Source organism: Ranitomeya variabilis, chromosome 1 (genome assembly GCF_051348905.1).
Source record: "Ranitomeya variabilis isolate aRanVar5 chromosome 1, aRanVar5.hap1, whole genome shotgun sequence".
In the NCBI taxonomy this organism is placed as follows: domain Eukaryota; kingdom Metazoa; phylum Chordata; class Amphibia; order Anura; family Dendrobatidae; genus Ranitomeya; species Ranitomeya variabilis.
Genome location: NC_135232.1, coordinates 1,017,082,522 through 1,017,102,215, shown reverse-complemented (window position 1 = coordinate 1,017,102,215; position 19,694 = coordinate 1,017,082,522).

The following is a 19,694-nucleotide window of genomic DNA, read 5'->3' as shown; positions in this document are numbered from 1 at the left end:
AATGTGGTCAATTCATATTACAGTATCCTGTAGTCACAGATTGCCAAAATGATCACTTTATTTTCAGTATTCTTTATTCTCCAGCCGAATGTGGCAAGCTGAAGACTCAGGTGAGGAGAGATGCTTTGCTCCATCAGATACAGCATGTGAAGCTGACTATGATTCAATTTGAATTTCTATAACTTTCTTAAAGAAACCTTATGTAAAGCACTCATGTTGGTTCTAAACGTGTTATTTTGACATTGAAGCTTACGTGAAATAGAGTTGGAGTTTTGGAAGATTCACAGTAGGACATTATACAACATGACAATTCTCTACAAAAACATGCCGACCCACCTAAATTATATTTATCTCAAGCCAAAAGATAAAGAGAAACGCATCAGATGGTTACTGCTAACTTTCCAGGCTCAGCTACTGTAACTAGCACTATTCCTCGGCGAGCAGATGCTTTTGGGACTAAGTCATGCTTTTCCGCTACTGAGCATGCCCAAGGGACGACCTCTCATTGGAGGTAAAATGAAGGACAGCATCCAATCCAGGTGAAAAAACTCTCCTTTTATTGTGCCAAATGCGACGTTTCAACTATCAAAGGTCTTTTTCAAGCATACAAAACAGTTAAAATGGCAGCATTTAAATAGGAACTGGCTGGAATTACCACCAATCCCCTTACAAGAAGCCGCCCATAGAATTTACATATAGACATATAATCAAATAAATAATGTATAAATACAACACCAAATATATTACACATCCCCAAAAATCAGTGCAAAATTCCATATAAAAAGAGAAAATCCCATAATTATTGCCATATACATTCTTATTAACACATGGTGGATGTCAAACATAAATAAACAATAGCGTCCTGTCATGTCCGGACCAGTCACCTCGTCCATCACAAATCACACATTGTCTCACCACCAATGTCGTATTGTGTAACATGGAGTTGTCCCATATCAAGGCTGCACCAATCAGACATCAAAATATCTCAACAAATCCCATTCAACATAACAGTATCGCTACCTGCTAAGTTCACATAAGGACTGTCATTGGCCCTTATAACAGAGCCACTGACATGCCCACAGGCGCAATAGAGTCACCTCGGAAAGAACACCACATCACATGATTGGAGCTCTGGCAACGCATCATGCCCAGCAAGGACCCGCCCTACTCCATCGTGCGTCACCTGCTCCGACGCGCAAATGCACATGACCCCCAGCTCAACAGCGTCAAATGACACCACCTAGGAGAGCAAAGAGTCACGCCCACATATCGCAGCGGCCCCGGCTTTTGCACCAAAGGAGGGGGAAGTATTCCATCACCAAGGCATGCCGCCTGACTATATCGGGCCATATACCAAACACCCAACTACGTCGGGCCACATGTTAGTCACCCTAAACATGCACAAATTAATATTCATGGCATCCTTAATATGTATTTAATATATACCAAATCCATGGTATTCCATATTACAACTAATTACCAGGTGTCACATAAAAAAGGGGATTATTTTATTGTACATAATGACAGCCACCAGGATAGTTATTATTATACCTGATGACAGCCACTAAAACAACCATAATCATAACAGGACAACACTCAAAGCAGTCTATGAAAAGACTCCCCCCAAAAACTTCAACAACAGGCACCATGGAATATCTCCCTATAAGACAAATATGTGAATTAAAACCAAACAAACATTAAAAGCAATCCTACACTAACTAAATGCCACTCGGATACAATCACTCCTATTAAGATGTACATAACTGCAGGTTATACTCAATATTCAAACTTCCAGGATGAAGAGAACCAAGTCTAGAGATCCACTTCAGCTCTTTTTGTTTTAATAGTCTAACTCTATCCCCACCATTCCTCAACATTGGTACACTATCAATTACCCTGAACCTCAATTGACTAACCAAATGCCCACTATCCACAAAATGTTTGGGGACCGGCAACTCCACCATTTTTGTCCTGATGGTACTTTTGTGTTTACCAATGCGTGCTTTAATCTCCATGGTGGTCTCATCCAACTTATGTCAATCCACACGGGCATACTATTAAATATATTACAAAACTAGAGGTACAAGTATATCTCTCCTTGATGTAAATTTTCTTCCCAGTATGAGGGTGATTAAAAAAGTCACCTTTTATTAAATTATCACAACAGGCACAACCCAAGCAGGTTAAATTCCCCATCCTAGGCGGGACCAAGGTCCTTTGTACAATTGTCCGCTCACGGCCTATATCAGATTTAACTAGCCTATCTTCTAAATTATAACCCCTCCTAAATGAAAAGATGGGGGGTTGAGTAAATTCATCTATTCCAGGAAGATCTTGACGCAATAAATGCCAATGTTTAACCAATATATTATTCATTTGGCGACTTGCCATATTGAAAGTGGATACAAATGGGATCCGTCTATCTTTAGTCCTGCTGTTTTGTTTTCTTACATCTAATCTAGACACATTTTTAACCTTCCTCCTATGTTCTGCAACTGTATTATCAGGATAGCCTCTATCATAATTTTTTTACACATCACATCCAGCCTTGAATCAAGAAGTGAATCATCCGTCACAATCCTGCAAACTCTCAACATCTGGCTCCAGGGTAGGGACTCAACCATACCCCTGGGATGATGACTGTTAAATTGTAGCAGACTATTTCTGTCTGTACTCTTTATAAACAGATCAGTCTTCAGAGACAATCCATCTTTATAGACCAATGTGTCTAAAAATTGAACACATTCACTTGAATGTGTCACTGTAAATCCTAACTCAGGAAAAATATTATTGAGCTCACAATGAAAATCAAGAAGCTTCTGTAATTGTCCCTCCCATACTACAAAGACGTCGTTGACGTAGCGCCACCAGGCCCGGACACGGGGCTGCCATTTTAACTGTTTTGTATGCTTGAAAAAGACCTTTGATGGTTGAAACGTTGCATTTGGCACAATTAAAGGAGAGTTTTTTACCTGGATTGGATGCTGTCCTTCATTTTACCTGGGTATGTACATTTCCACTCTGGTCCGTGGAAGTAGGACGGGCATCCCTCTGCCAGTTGTGCTGTCAGCTATTTTCTAATTTTTGACCACTCATTGGAGGTCGGGGGTCACATGTGCATGTCCTATAGCAGCTTCCATTGGTCCTCTTGGAAGGTCTTGAAGTTGCTGCAACTATAAAAGGTTTGCATGGCGTCATGGCCATGCGCTAGTATCAACTATGTTACGTGTTCAGCGCCAGTGTGGTCATGTGCATGTGATTTCAGGGTTCGGCTGAAATAAGCCCCTAGAATACCAGCACCTCCGGTGAGGAGTTTTGTGTGTATGGATTCAGGGCCCGGCTGAAATAAGCCCCTAGAATACCGGCACCTTCGTTGAGGAGTTTTGTGCTTGCTGCTGACTGCATAACCACTGTTCGCTGTAGTTTATAGCTGTGTTCCTCTGAGAGGTTAACAGGGCACACCATCCTCTTGTCATAAAGCAACTCTGTGAGATAACAAAGTTCACTTCTACCGCCAAATAGTGCTGTCTGTTTACTAGCAGCAGGTTCTCTCCTGCACGGTGGACCCCTGGTTGTGAACGCACCTACTACTTCTAATATTTATATTTGGTGCGTTCCGCCAACCCTAACGGTATCAACCACTGAGGAGTCTCACATCTAAATATTATTCTATCTACTGGCTAATATGGTACAAAGATCTATATCTTTCCGGTTACACAAACTAAGAAATATAAATTCAACAGAGATGATGGACTACAAAAATTGCAAAGTGCATAATTGGAATAATAAAACCACTTTTTCATTTGATTCAGTTAAGTTTTTACAGACATCAGAATGATAACACAGATGAAGTCCTTTCTGGTGTTTTCAGAAATAGAAAAATATTAAAATTTGAGAGTCCTCAGTGTTTGATACGTTTTAATGGCTAACAGAAATGATGGCAACAAGTAGCATGTACAGTATATGACATCCGTGTGACATTCGTGTGTTGGCTTGCTGTCCATGTTTCACATCCATGTAGCATCCATGTGCAGTCCGTGTGTTTGTGTGACAAGTGCTGGCAACAGGGAAAAGCAGTACAGTTCCCGCTGAACCCAGGTGCTTTTTGCTGATGACAGCTCTCTTCAATGTCACTCTGTCTCCCTGAGATCGGCGTGACCATGTGACAAGGATGGAGTTGTATTCAGCAGCAGCTGTGTCCCTCCTGTGTAAAGTAAAGAATTAAAGAAAAAAAATATGGCGTGGACTCCAACATTATTTTCAGAACCAGTAGAGGGAAAGCCCATGGCTGGGGGCTGAGGTTAATAATCTGGAGAAAGGAACAATATTCCAAAAGGTTCCCAGACTATTAAAAACAGCTGACAGTTGTTTACTTAGCCCTTCCTGGTGAGTCTACAGGGGACCCCAGAAAATAAATTATGTATGGTCCCCCTTTAAATTCAAATTAGCAAAGGCTAAACAGTAGTAGATCCAAATAAGTACAAGTAGACCTAAATTAGAGTACAAACATCTCCACCCACCAATAAAGTGTCATCAATTTCCCCAGAGTAGAAATTGTATAATTGCACATTTAAAAAAAAAAAAAAAAACTTCTGTTACTGTATGGTCGACTTGACTCCCTTTCTTTGGCAGCCACACAGCAGAATTATAATTATCATTTATTTTTATAGCACAAGTTATTTCTTATTATAGATATAGTGCCAGTTATTTATTATAGCGCTTTACATGTGAAAAAGGGTATACATAAAAAAAACAAGGAAGATTATCTTAAAAAATACAAGTCACTAACTGGTACTGGAGGAGAGATGACCCAGCCTGTGAGGGCTCACAGTCTGCAAAGGATGACAGAGGATACAATAGGTGAGGATGGAGCTGCTTATGCAGCGGTATGGTGAAGAGATGGTTAGTATAGGTTGTAGGCTTGTCAGAAGAGGTGAATTTTCATATTCCTTTTTACGGTTTCCATGGCAGGCAAAAGTATGATATGTGTTGTGGATTCTGTTTTTGGGCTCCCTCTGGTGGTTACAACTGGTACTGGGTGACTTTGGTGGGTTGCGGCCTCTGGTTTCCACCTGTCCATCAGAGGCTGGGTGTTTCCTATTTAACCTGGCTTTCCTGTCATTCCCTTGCCGGCTATCAATGTATCAGTGTGTCTCTGTTACCTTTGCTACCTGCTCCTCATGTCTTCAGGACAAGCTAAGTCTGATTCCCCTGTTTCTTGTTTGCTTTCATGCTTTTAGTCCAGCTTGCAGATATGTAATTCTCTGTTGCTGGTTGCTCTAGTGGGCTGAAATTACCACTCATGTACCATGAGTTGGCACATGAGTTCAAGTAATTTCAGGATGGTATTTTGAAGGGTTTTTTAGCTGACCGCGCAGTTCACCTTTTGTATCCTCTGCTATCTAGCTTAAGCGGGCCTTATTTTGCTGAATCTGTTTTCATAACTACGTTTGTGCCTTCCTCTCATTTCACCGTCATTATATGTGGGGGGCTTCTATTTCTGTGGGAATATTTCTCTGGAGGCAAGACAGGTCTATTATTCTTCTGATAGGGGTAGCTAGATCTCCGGCTGGCGCGAGACGTCTAGAGTCCCCCCAGGAACGTCCCCCGGCTGCTGTTAGATGAGTGTTGAGGTTCAGGATCGCGGTCAGCTCAGGTTCCATCACCCTAGAGCTCGTCCTGTAATTTCCCGTGTTATGTGTTAAATTCCCTGCCATTGGGAATCATGACAGTATAGCCGGCCCACAAAGTGTTAATTGTTTGGGCTGAAGCAGGAGAAAAAGAAGTGTTGAAGGGAATTTTTTTTTTTTTTTCCCTCAGAGTTTTGCTGCCTAGCCCTTAATTGCTGTCTAGCTGCTTCTTACCTCCTCTTAACCCTTGAATGGCTCTGACCTTAGCTGTTTAACATGGATGTCCAGAGTTTGGCTTCCAGCCTGAATAATCTTGCTGCAAAAGTTCAAAACATACAGGATTTTGTTGTTCACACTCCTATGTCTGAACCTAGAATTCCTATCCCAGAGTTTTTTTCTGGAGATAGATCTACCTTCCTGAATTTCAGGAACAATTGCAAATTGTTTCTTTCTTTGAAATCTCGCTCCTCTGGAGACCCTGCTCAGCAGGTCAAGATTGTAATATCTTTCCTGCGGGGCGACCCTCAGAATTGGGCATTTGCATTGGCTCCAGGGGATCCTGCATTGCTCAGTGTGGATGCGTTTTTTCTGGCACTGGGATTGCTCTATGAGGAACCTAACCTGGAGATTCAGGCTGAAAAGGCTTTATTAGCCCTCTCTCAGGGGCAAGATGAAGCGGAAGTATATTGTCAAAAATTTCGGAAATGGTCGGTGCTTACTCAGTGGAATGAGTGCGCCCTGGCTGCAAACTTCAGAGATGGTCTTTCTGAGGCCATTAAGGATATTATGGTGGGGTTCCCTGCACCTACAGGTCTGAATGAGTCTATGACTATGGCCATTCAGATTGATCGGCGTTTACGGGAGCGCAAACCTGTGCACCAGTTGGCGGTGTCTTCTGAACAGGCACCTGAGACTATGCAATGTGATAGAATTCAGTCCAGAAGTGAACGGCAAAATTATAGGCGGAAAAATGGATTGTGTTTTTATTGTGGTGATTCAGCTCATGTTATATCAGCATGCTCTAAACGCACAAAAAAGGTTGATAAATCTTTTGCCATTAGTACTCTGCAGTCTAAGTTCATTTTGTCTGTAACTCTGATTTTTTCACTTTCATCCATTTGGATTGGTCATTTGCCAAACGCTGCGGTTTTAGTCTGGAGCCTCTGGAAGTTCCTATTCCTTTGAAGGGAATTGACTCTACACCATTGGCTATGAATAAACCGCAGTACTGGACACAAGTGACCATGCGCATGACTCCCGTTCATCAGGAGGTGATTCGCTTCCTTGTACTGTATAATTTACATGATGTACTAGTGCTTGGTCTGCCATGGTTACAAACTCATAATCCAGTCCTGGATTGGAAAACAATGTCTGTGTTAAGCTGGGGATGTCAGGGGGTTCATGATAATGCACCTCTGATTTCAATCGCTTCATCTACTCCTTCTAAGGTCCCTGCGTTTTTGTCTGACTATCGGGATGTTTTTGAGGAGCCTAAGCACAATTCGCTCCCTCCTCATAGGGATTGTGACTGTGCTATAGAATTGATTCCTGGCAGTAAGTTCCCTAAGGGTCGTTTATTTAATCTGTCACTGCCAGAGCATACTGCTATGCGGAATTATATTAAGGAGTCCTTGGAAAAGGGACATATTCGTCCATCTTCGTCCCCTCTGGGAGCAGGTTTTTTTTTTCGTGGCAAAAAAAGATGGTTCCCTGAGGCCTTGTATAGATTATCGCCTTCTGAATAAGATTACAGTCAAATATCAGTATCCATTGCCATTATTGACTGATTTGTTTGCTCGCATTAAGGGGGCTAGGTGGTTCACTAAGATAGATCTTCGCGGTGCGTATAATCTTGTGCGGATAAAGCAGGGTGATGAGTGGAAAACCGCATTTAATACGCCTGAGGGCCATTTTGAGTATTTGGTAATGCCTTTTGGACTTTCTAATGCTCCTTCAGTCTTTCAGTCCTTTATGCACAATATTTTCCGTGAATATCTGGATAAGTTTATGATTGTGTATTTGGATGATATTTTGGTGTTTTCTGATGACTGGGATTCTCATGTTCTACAGGTCAGGAAGGTGTTTCAAGTCCTGCGGGCCAATTCTCTGTTTGTGAAGGGCTCAAAGTGTCTCTTCGGAGTCCAGAAGATTTCTTTTTTGGGGTACATTTTTTCTCCTTCTACTATTGAGATGGATCCCGTCAAGGTTCAGGCGATTTGTGACTGGACACAACCTACATCTGTTAAGAGTCTTCAGAAGTTTTTGGGTTTTGCTAATTTTTATCGTCGGTTCATTACTAATTTTTCCAGTGTTGTTAAACCTTTGACTGATTTGACTAAAAAGGGTGCTGATGTTGCTAATTGGTCTCCTACGGCTGTGGAGGCCTTTCAGGAACTTAAGCGCCGGTTTTCTTCTGCTCCTGTGTTATGTCAACCAGATGTTTCACTTCCTTTTCAGGTTGAGGTTGATGCTTCCGAGATTGGAGCGGGGGCGGTTTTGTCACAGAGAAGTTCCAATGGCTCGGTGATGAAGCCATGTGCGTTCTTTTCTAGAAAATTCTCGCCCGCCGAGCGCAATTATGATGTGGGTAATCGGGAGCTTTTGGCCATGAAGTGGGCATTTGAGGAGTGGCGTCATTGGCTTGAGGGTGCTAGACATCGTGTGGTGGTCTTGACTGATCACAAAAATCTGATTTACCTTGAGTCTGCCAGGCGTCTGAATCCTAGACAGGCTCGTTGGTCGTTATTCTTTTCTCGTTTCAATTTTGTGGTTTCTTACCTGCCAGGTTCAAAGAATGTGAAGGCGGATGCTCTTTCCAGGAGTTTTGTGCCTGACTCTCCTGGAGACTCTGGGCCTACTGGTATCCTTAGGGATGGGGTAATATTGTCCGCCGTCTCCCCAGACTTGCGACGTGCATTGCAGGAGTTTCAGGCGGATAAACCTGATCGTTGTCCACCAGAAAGACTGTTTGTTCCGGATGATTGGACCAGTAGAGTCATCTCCGAGGTCCATTCTTCTGTGTTGGCTGGTCATCCTGGAATATTTGGTACTAGAGACTTGGTGGCCAGGTCTATTTGGTGGCCTTCCTTGTCAAGGGATGTGCGCACCTTTGTGCAGTCTTGTGAAGTGTGTGCTCGGGCTAAGCCTTGCTGTTCTCGGGCCAGTGGGTTGTTGTTATCCTTGCCTATCCCGAAGAGGCCTTGGACGCACATTTCCATGGATTTTATTTCGGATCTCCCTGTCTCACAGAAAATGTCCGTTATCTGGGTTGTGTGTGACCGCTTTTCTAAGATGGTTCATTTGGTACCCTTGCCTAAGTTGCCTTCCTCCTCTGAGTTGGTTCCTTTATTTTTTCAGAACGTGGTTCGTTTGCATGGGATTCCGGAGAATATCGTTTCTGACAGAGGATCCCAGTTTGTGTCTAGATTTTGGCGGACGTTTTGTGCTAAGATGGGCATTAATTTGTCTTTCTCGTCTGCATTCCATCCTCAGACGAATGGCCAGACAGAGCGAACTAATCAGACCTTGGAAACTTATTTAAGGTGTTTTGTTTCTGCTGATCAAGATGACTGGGTTGCCTTTTTGCCACTGGCCGAATTTGCCCTTAATAATCGGGCTAGTTCTGCTACTTTGGTTTCTCCTTTCTTTTGTAATTCGGGGTTTCATCCTCGTTTTTCCTCTGGTCAGGTGGAGCCTTCAGATTGTCCTGGAGTGGACGTGGTGGTGGACAGGCTACATCAGATTTGGAATCAGGTGGTGGACAATTTGAAGTTGTCTCAGGAGAAGGCTCAGCAGTTTGCTAATCGCCGTCGCCGCGTGGGTCCCCGACTTCGTGTTGGGGACTTGGTGTGGTTGTCTTCTCGTTTTGTCCCTATGAAGGTATCTTCTCCTAAGTTCAAGCCTTGGTTCATCGGTCCTTATAAGATCTTGGAGATTCTTAACCCTGTATCTTTTCGTTTGGATCTCCCAGCATCGTTTGCTATTCATAATGTGTTCCATCGGTCGTTATTGCGGAGGTATGAGGTGCCCGTTGTTCCTTCGGTTGAGCCTCCTGCTCCGGTGCTGGTGGAGGGAGAATTGGAGTATGTTGTTGAGAAGATCTTGGATTCTCGTGTTTCCAGACGTAAACTCCAGTATTTGGTTAAGTGGAAGGGTTATGGTCAGGAGGATAATTCCTGGGTGGTCGCCTCTGATGTTCATGCGACTGATTTGGTCCGCGCCTTCCATAGAGCTCATCCTGATCGCCCTGGGGGTTCTCGTGAGGGTTCGGTGACCCCTCCTCAAGGGGGGGGTACTGTTGTGGATTCTGTTTTTGGGCTCCCTCTGGTGGTTACAACTGGTACTGGGTGACTTTGGTGGGTTGCGGCCTCTGGTTTCCACCTGTCCATCAGAGGCTGGGTGTTTCCTATTTAACCTGGCTTTCCTGTCATTCCCTTGCCGGCTATCAATGTATCAGTGTGTCTCTGTTACCTTTGCTACCTGCTCCTAAAGTCTTCAGGACATTCAGAATATTTCTCTGGAGGCAAGACAGGTCTATTATTCTTCTGATAGGGGTAGCTAGATCTCCGGCTGGCGCGAGACGTCTAGAGTCCCCCCAGGAACGTTCCCCGGCTGCTGTTAGATGAGTGTTGAGGTTCAGGATCGCGGTCAGCTCAGGTTCCATCACCCTAGAGCTCGTCCTGTAATTTCCCGTGTTATGTGTTAAATTCCCTGCCATTGGGAATCATGACAGATATGTTGTGGTACACAGTTCCGGTCTAGAAGGGGTTCTACTGGAGAAATCTAGTATGCAATTTTGGGAAGAGGAAATGAAATGGGAGTAGAGAATGAGATCTTGTGAGGACTGGAGGTTGCATGCAAGTAAGTACCGGGAAACTGTGAGAGTGTTAGAACGGAGATCACAGAGCAGAAGGTTACAGAGATGATGTGTGTGGGCATGCACTAGTGTGTTTGCAGATTCATGGTTAAGGAATCTGTGGATCCAAAAGTTATTTTTGATTTGGAGCAGGAAGTGGAAATGGTTTGGATCTCACTTTTGAAGGAGAGATCAGAGTAAAGCTAGCGGGACTAAGGAAAGTGGGCAGCCATTGAATTTGAAGGATAGGTCAGTTGGGGTGGTAAAATGAGAAGGTCAAAAGATAATTTTATCCATGTTAAATTTTAAAAGTCTAGCAGAGAAGAAAGAGGAAATAGCGGCAGACATTGTGGGATTCTGGTTAGTAGGAGGAGGTAATATCAAGTCCAGAGTGGTAGACCTGTGTATAATCAGCGTAGAAGTGATACTCAAAGCTATGAGACTACATGAGCTGTCCCAGGCCAAAGATGTAAATGGAGAAGCCGAAGGGTCCTACATCAGAACCTTGGGGACACTGACAGATAGGCGGCGAGATGAGGAGGTGGTGTGTGAGTGGGAGACACAATGTCCTGCCTTGTAGGTTTGAGGAGATCCAAGAAAGGGCCAAGTCTGTGATGCCAGGAGATGAGAGAATCTAGTAAGAGTGAATGAACCACTATGCAAAGACAGATGACAGGTCCTCCAGGACGAGGACAAAGTAGTATCGCTTGGATGTGGCAGTTAGTAGATCATTAGAGAATTAAATCAGGGCAGTTTCACTGGAAAGGTGCTGTCAAATGCCAGGTTGTAAGCGATCATAAAGGGAGCAGAAGGAGAGGTGGGAGGACAGTTCAAAATGGATGTGTTGTTCCATTAGTTTTGAGGCATAGGGGTGAAATGATATGGGGCTATAGCTATACACAAAGGAAGGTTCAGGATAGGGATTTTTGAGGATTGGTGTGCTCAAGGTATATTTGACGTATGCAGGGAAGACAACAGTTGTTAGTGACAGGTTGAAGAGGTGGGATGAAAAATGTGGTAAGCTTTGGTATGAGGTGGGATGCGACTGGGTCAAGTTCACAGGTGGTGAGATGTGATTTGGAGAGTAAAGAGGAAAGTTGACCTTCCATGATGGTGGAGAAGATGTTTTTGGAGGAAGATAGTTGAGTATTTATGAGAATGTGCTGTGGGACGTTAAGTAAAAGCTTTGCTTTATGTTGTCAATCTTCTGCTTGAAGAATGAGGCAAAGTCTTCAGCAGAGATGAGTGGAGAGGAAGATAGAGCTGAAGGATGGAGGAGATAATTGAAAGTACTGAATAGCTGTTTATAGTTGTGAGACAGATATCAGCAGGAAGAGTAAATCCCCATTAGTTAAAACATAACCTTTACTAAATAGTATTAAAATTTGAAACAAACCATAACAAACAAATAAGTGCTCACGCCGAAAACTGTGCTCAAGATAAAAAACTGGCTTGATCTCACCAATTATGGACAAGGGATCTCCAGAACGGTGAATCGGATGATCCCAGGGAGGGTCCACACAGTAGAGTAATGAAGGGGACAGGAACCTAATACCCTGTCGTGCCCCAGTATCAGACTCCTGTCCTCACAAGGACAGGCCCAAGTAAGCTCTACTCTGGACACCCCCCACCAAATGTATGTGACGCCTCCCTACGCGTTTCTTCACCAATAGCGGAGATTCATCAGGGGAGATATTTCGGCCATTTAGGCCTGGACACCAGTTTCAAAGTCCATAAGTAAAGTCCACTCAAGCATTCAAGAGTATAGGATATACGCAGTGGCTGTATAGCATCCTGAAGATAAATGGTATGGCACTCCACCCCGGTAAGTGAGTCAGCCCAGAGTGGTGAAAACATCCCTTTATATATATAGCATCTTTACAATATCCCTCCTCCACCAGGCAAGTATATGGCAGCCAAATCCCCCCCCCCACATCCGGTTTTGTTGCTTACCGGATATTAATATATATCATTATTAGAATGCCCGCCGCCAGACCATGTGTTTAATGGTCGCCGGTATCCTCACAATGCATATCGCGCAACCGGAAGTGCCGACGCCATGTTAGGTGCCTCACTTCCGGTGCGCGGTTGCCGCTATGCGCTTCAGCGTGGAGCGCAAGCGGCTGCAAGCAGCCTGGCTCCAGTCTCCTCCCCCTGCACACCGCATACCCGGAAGCGCCACCGCCACCCCATGTGCCTCACTTCCGGTGCGTCATTGCCGCTATGCGCTTCAATGTGGAACGCAAGCGGCTGTACACAGCCTGGCGCGGCAAGGTGACAAGGTCCTGTGTATGTAACCCAGCCGGGTTAGAGCACTCCGGGCCCATGGTACCTGTAAGGTTCACAAATATATATATATATCTTCATCAAGTGGGCCATAATAGGCAAACAGTTATCCCTCAGGCGAGAACACCCCATGTCACTGAGTATCTAATGGGTAGACTACTAGAGTAAAGAACATAGTCCATTTACGTACGCTGGAAGTGTCCAGACAATATGTTAGACTATATGTGTACTCCTTGTTATGGAGAGAGGTGTCCCAGCATAACTGACAGACATATCAGAAATAATATAATAGTACCATGCCCTCTACACTAAGATCACCACAGAAAACGGTGTGCTATCGGAACGTCGCTTCATATGGGGAAGTATACACACATAAAGAGGCTCCACCCCCCAAATGTTGATCCCAAATAGAAAATACAAGAGGGCACCACTAGGAGGAGGAACATGCTGCATTCTAAGAACCAGGGGGTATATGGTGGGGAGGTTTAAAGAGATGATCATTTGGTAGACTTATGTGCCACATATGTATGTATGTAGTCTGTTCAAAATTAGATTGTAGTTCCCCTAATCTCTGGAATCTAACAAAGTTTACAGATGAGGTCCTAATCTGACGAGACCAAAGATATAGTAACAAATAGGGGACCCTAGACTGGGCAAAAAAGCCCTGCGCATAAATATGCAACTGTTTTGTTAATTATAGCTGGTTTTCTGGACCGGAAGTCCAAGACTACTATCGAGAGATACCATAATTTCAAGGATTAGAGCAGACAAAAAATCAGAAACCTGAAAGAAGAATGAAACAGAAGAAAGGACCAAAGACTATAAGAAGGAGGGAGGGAAGTCCAGGCTAGAGACATTATATTAATATATACAGGAAAACAGCCCTATTTGGTATGTACGTGAGTCCCTCTACGGGTGGGCACGAAGTGCCAGAAACTACAGAAAACAGCTGAAATTCAATTGTTCATTGAGTCCATGGGGATGACAGGTATCCAACATGAAGATCCATCTAGTTTCCCTTTGTAGTAGGGCTTTATCAAGATTGCCTCCTCTGGGAGATGGAGATAGCTTGTCAATCCCCATGAAGCTCATGACACCTACATCACCCCCATGATTGGTTACCACATGTCTGGCAATTGGGGTATCCCTCTCATTGCGGATATCCCCCAAATGTTCTCCCACTCGTCTTCTGAGTTCTCTAACAGTTTTGCCAATATATGTCATACCGCAAGTACATGCTGCTCTATATACCACCCCTTTTGATTTACAGTTGATAAATTCTTTGATGGTATATGTTCTTTGAGTGTGGGCATCATAGAAATCCTTACCCACCCGTATTGACTCGCAAGCAACACATCCCCCACATCTGTAGCATCCTCTCGGTCTCTGTGGTAACCAGGTTGTTTTAGTGGGTGCAGTAAGGTGACTGTGCACTAATCGATCTCCCAAAGTCTTACATTTCCTATATGTTATCTGAGGACGTGTGCCCACAACCTCCTTGAGATCCTCATCCATACTGAGGATACCCCAGTGTTTCTCAAGAATCGTCCTCACCGAGGAGGCGCCATTATCAAATGCACAAATCATTCTGATGAAATTGTGGTTCCCCCTCTCCTTCTTATGCGGTACCAGCAGATTATTTCTGACCTGGGCCCTAGCATGATGGTAAGCCTCCCTCAGCACCCGATCAGGGTACCCCCTATCCAAAAACCTAGATCTCAAGTCCATTGCCTTGATTTTAAAGTCCGCATCATTGGAACAGTTCCTTCTCAGGCGGAGATACTGGCCTTTAGGGATGCCTTTTTTCATGGAATACGGGTGATGGCTATCCCATCTTAGTACCGAATTTGTAGATGTAGGTTTTCTAAAGATTGTCGTTGCGAGGCCATCATTGTTGCTATTTTTCGAGATCAGAATATCAAGAAAGGGTAGGGTTTTTTCCTCTATCTCAAAGGTGAACCTGAGACCTATGTCGTTTAAATTTAGTGATGATACAAATTTTTGGAAGACATCTCTAGTACCCCTCCACAGTATGAATACGTCATCTATATATCAAACCCAGAGGTCGATATAGACAGTGTAGATCTCGTTAGCTTCCGAAAATACGACGTTGTCCTCCCACCAGCCCAGGAACAAGTTGGCATAACTAGGCGCACATGGGCTGCCCATAGCAGTGCCCCTGAGCTGGTGGAGGATCCTGCCATCAAAACAGAAATAGTTGTTATTCAGAACAAACTCCAACAGGGTCATCACAAATTGGGTATGGGGGCCAAATTGTTGACCTCTTGTCCTCAAAAAATGCCATACCCCCCGCATCCCACAGTTATGTGGGATCGATGAGTACAATGCCTCAACATCTATGCTTGCCAAAAAGGTACCAGATTCTAGGGAAATTCCCTCGAGTCTCCGCAAAAGGTCCATAGTGTCCCTAATATAGGATGGGAGCGACGTCACAAACGGTCTTAAAATTTGGTCAATATATGTTCCTGCATTCTGGCAGATGCTCCCTATCCCCGAGACAATTGGTCTACCTCTTAGAGGCTCGACCCCCTTGTGGACTTTAGGTAAGGCATAGAAGGTAGCCATAACCGGGTGCTGAGGGAGGAGGAAGGAGAATTCTTCTTGACTGATAAGTTTATCCATAAGGGCATGCTGTAGTATGTCTTCCAACTCCTTCATGCAGGATGCTAATGGGTTATGTGTCACTCGGGTATATGTGGTTGGGTCATTTAACAAGGCCAGGCACATATCTTTATACTTCTCCACATCCATCATAACCACATTGCCCCCTTTGTCTGAGGGCTTAAGGATAATAGTTTTATCAGTTTCCAGATTGTGGAGTGCTGTAATCTGTGCCTTGCTAAGATTATGTCTGGACCATGTCCCCGTGAGCTGTTTAACATCCTTAATAACCAGATTTAGGAAGACGTCTATTGCTGAGACATCCCCTCCCACGGGAGCCATTTTCTTGCTCGGATTTTTTAGTTGTGTAAATGGACCCATGCCTCTGTCTGTTTGGGGTATAGTGTCTAGGTTGGCCAATAGTTGAACATCCTGCAACATATCTAGGGAAATCCCTAGATCAGCCGCAGTTTTTTTATCCTTTTGTTGGAACAATTTGTGCCATCTCAATTTTCTAACAAATAAATGTATGTCCTTTACCATATCAAATAGAGCAAAGTCTGTAGTTGGTATAAAGGACAGTCCCTTTGAGAGAACCGACATTTCTATGGAACTAAGATACCTCTTAGATAGATTTATAACTTGTGGGGCTACTCCTTGTTCTAGCTGTTGTGGCTCCTTAGTTGGTAAGGCCGGTCTAAAAAACCAGGCCTTGAAGTGGATGAGTGATACCTGCCTCCCCTTTGGTAGCCTCTATTTTTACCTCGTTGTCGACCTCTAAAGGAACCCACTCTACTCTCCGTATCAGATATGTCAGTTTCAGTTGAAGAGAAATCTGTCTCTCTATCCACCCTTTCTCTTCGGTCTCCCACTACCTGATAGATTTTGTTGTCTTTAAAGTCTTGAAGGTCTCTCAAATATTGCTTATGTTTCCTCTCTTTGAGGTTGTATTGAAATTTTTCAATAGTGCTCTGCAGCTGGCTTTCTTTGGTAACAAAGTCACTTTCTGAACTAAACTTTTTGGTGATCTCTATTTGTTCTCTAAGTTTTATATTAAGTCTTTCAAGATTAGTCTTTTCTTCGCTAACCAGGATTTGCATTAACTTAAGGGAACTAGAGGTAGCCTCCTTCTCCCATAAGCTCATAAGTTGTGGTGTTCTACAACGTGCAGCTGGTAGTAGGGAAATACGCAAACCCCTGGGTACAATGCTATTAGCCAGATAGTTTTCTAGGCTCTGTAGTTCCCACCAAGAAACTATTTGTTCCTTGTAAATTCTGGTGAGATCCTTAAAGACCGTACCGTATGTTGGTGTATACTTTTTTTGGGCAAAGATCTTTTCAGAAAAAATATCTTTTGCTTCTGTTAACCATAGATTAGTGTCCGGCCCCGCTGCCAAAAAACCAGCCATACCAAAACTAGACAATAATGGAACAAGCTATGGCTTAGATGAACCAAGCCGTTTGCCAACTCTTTGGGATTATTCGCAGATATCAGCAGGAAGAGTAAATCCCCATTAGTTAAAACATAACCTTTACTAAATAGTATTAAAATTTGAAACAAACCATAACAAACAAATAAGTGCTCACGCCGAAAACTGTGCTCAAGATAAAAAACTGGCTTGATCTCACCAATTATGGACAAGGGATCTCCAGAACGGTGAATCGGATGATCCCAGGGAGGGTCCACACAGTAGAGTAATGAAGGGGACAGGAACCTATTACCCTGTCGTGCCCCAGTATCAGACTCCTGTCCTCACAAGGACAGGCCCAAGTAAGCTCTACTCTGGACACCCCCCACCAAATGTATGTGACGCCTCCTGTTATGACCCCAATGGCGAGGGTCTCAGAGGAACGTGGAAGTCTGCAGAATACAAAAATCCAGCTCATAGGGCAGTGGTAACTGGGTTGACCATATATCTACTCCTAACGCCAACACTAGAAGTAGCCGGGGATCATTCCTACGTTGATTCTAGATGACACGCGCCAGCCGGAGAATCTAGCTACCCCTAGTAGAGGAAAACAAAGACCTTTCTTGCCTCCAGAGAAGGGGACCCCAAAGCTGGATAGAAGCCCCCCACAAATAATGACGGTGAGGTAAGAGGAAATGACAAACACAGAAATGAACCAGGTTTAGCACAGAGAGGCCCGCTTACTGATAGCAGAATAAAGAAAGGTAACTTATATGGTCAACAAAAACCCTATCAAAATCCACACTGGAAATTCAAGAACCCCCGAACCGTCTAACGGTCCGGGGGGAGAACACCAGCCCCCTAGAGCTTTCAGCAAAGGTCAGGATATAGATTTGGAACAAGCTGGACAAAAATACAAAAACAAAACAAATAGCAAAAAGCAAAAGGCAGACTTAGCTGATATAACTGGAACCAGGATCAGTAGACAAGAGCACAGCAGACTAGCTCTGAAAACTACGTTGCCAGGCATTGAACTGAAGGTCCAGGGAGCTTATATAGCAACACCCCTAACTAACGACCCAGGTGCGGATAAAAGGAATGACAGAAAAACCAGAGTCAAAAAATTAGTAACCACTAGAGGGAGCAAAAAGCAAATTCACAACAGTACCCCCCCCTTAGTGAGGGGTCACCGAACCCTCACCACGACCACCAGGGCGATCAGGATGAGCGGCATGAAAGGCACGAACTAAATCGGCCGCATGAACATCAGAGGCGACCACCCAGGAATTATCCTCCTGACCATAGCCCTTCCACTTGACCAGGTACTGAAGCCTCCGCCTGGAGAGGCGAGAATCCAAGATCTTCTCCACCACGTACTCCAACTCGCCCTCAACCAACACCGGGGCAGGAGGCTCAGCAGAAGGAACTACAGGCACAATGTACCGCCGCAACAAGGACCTATGAAATACATTGTGAATAGCAAACGACACAGGAAGATCCAGACGAAAAGATACAGGATTAAGGATTTCCAATATCTTGTAAGGCCCAATAAAACGAGGTTTAAATTTGGGAGAGGAGACCTTCATAGGAACAAAGCGGGAAGAAAGCCATACCAAATCCCCAACGCGTAGTCGGGGACCCACACCGCGGCGGCGGTTGGCAAAGCGCTGAGCCTTCTCCTGTGACAACTTCAAGTTGTCCACCACATGATTCCAGATCTGCTGCAACCTATCCACCACAGAATCCACCCCAGGACAGTCAGAAGGCTCCACATGACCCGAAGAAAAGCGAGGATGGAAACCAGAGTTGCAGAAAAAAGGCGAAACCAAGGTGGCGGAACTAGCCCGATTATTAAGGGCAAACTCAGCCAACGGCAAGAATGTCACCCAATCGTCCTGATCAGCAGAGACAAAACACCTCAAATAAGCCTCCAAAGTCTGATTGGTTCGCTCCGTCTGTCCATTAGTCTGAGGATGGAAAGCAGACGAAAACGACAAATCAATGCCCATCCTACTACAAAAGGATCGCCAGAACCTGGAAACGAACTGGGATCCTCTGTCTGACACAATATTCTCAGGGATGCCGTGCAAACGAACCACGTTCTGGAAAAACACAGGAACCAGATCGGAAGAGGAAGGCAGCTTAGGCAAAGGAACCAAATGGACCATCTTGGAGAAGCGATCACATATCACCCAGATAACGGACATGCCCTGAGATAGCGGAAGATCAGAAATGAAATCCATGGAGATATGTGTCCAAGGTCTCTTCGGGACAGGCAAGGGCAAGAGCAAACCGCTGGCACGAGAACAGCAAGGCTTAGCTCGAGCACAAGTCCCACAGGACTGCACAAATGACCGCACATCCCTTGACAAGGAAGGCCACCAAAAGGACCTGGCCACCAGATCTCTGGTGCCAAAAATTCCCGGGTGACCTGCCAACACCGAGGAATGAACCTCGGAAATGACTCTGCTGGTCCACTTATCCGGGACAAACAGTCTGTCAGGTGGACAAGACTCAGGCCTATCAGCCTGAAATCTCTGCAACACACGTCGCAGATCCGGAGAAATAGCTGATAAGATAACTCCATCTTTAAGAATACCAACAGGATCAGCGACTCCAGGAGCATCAGGCACAAAGCTCCTAGAAAGAGCATCGGCCTTCACATTCTTTGAACCTGGTAAATACGAGACAACAAAATCAAAGCGGGAGAAAAACAATGACCAGCGGGCCTGTCTCGGATTAAGGCGTTTAGCAGACTCGAGATACATCAGATTTTTGTGATCAGTCAAGACCACCACACGATGCTTAGCACCCTCGAGCCAATGACGCCACTCCTCAAATGCCCATTTCATGGCCAACAACTCCCGATTGCCCACATCATAATTTCGCTCG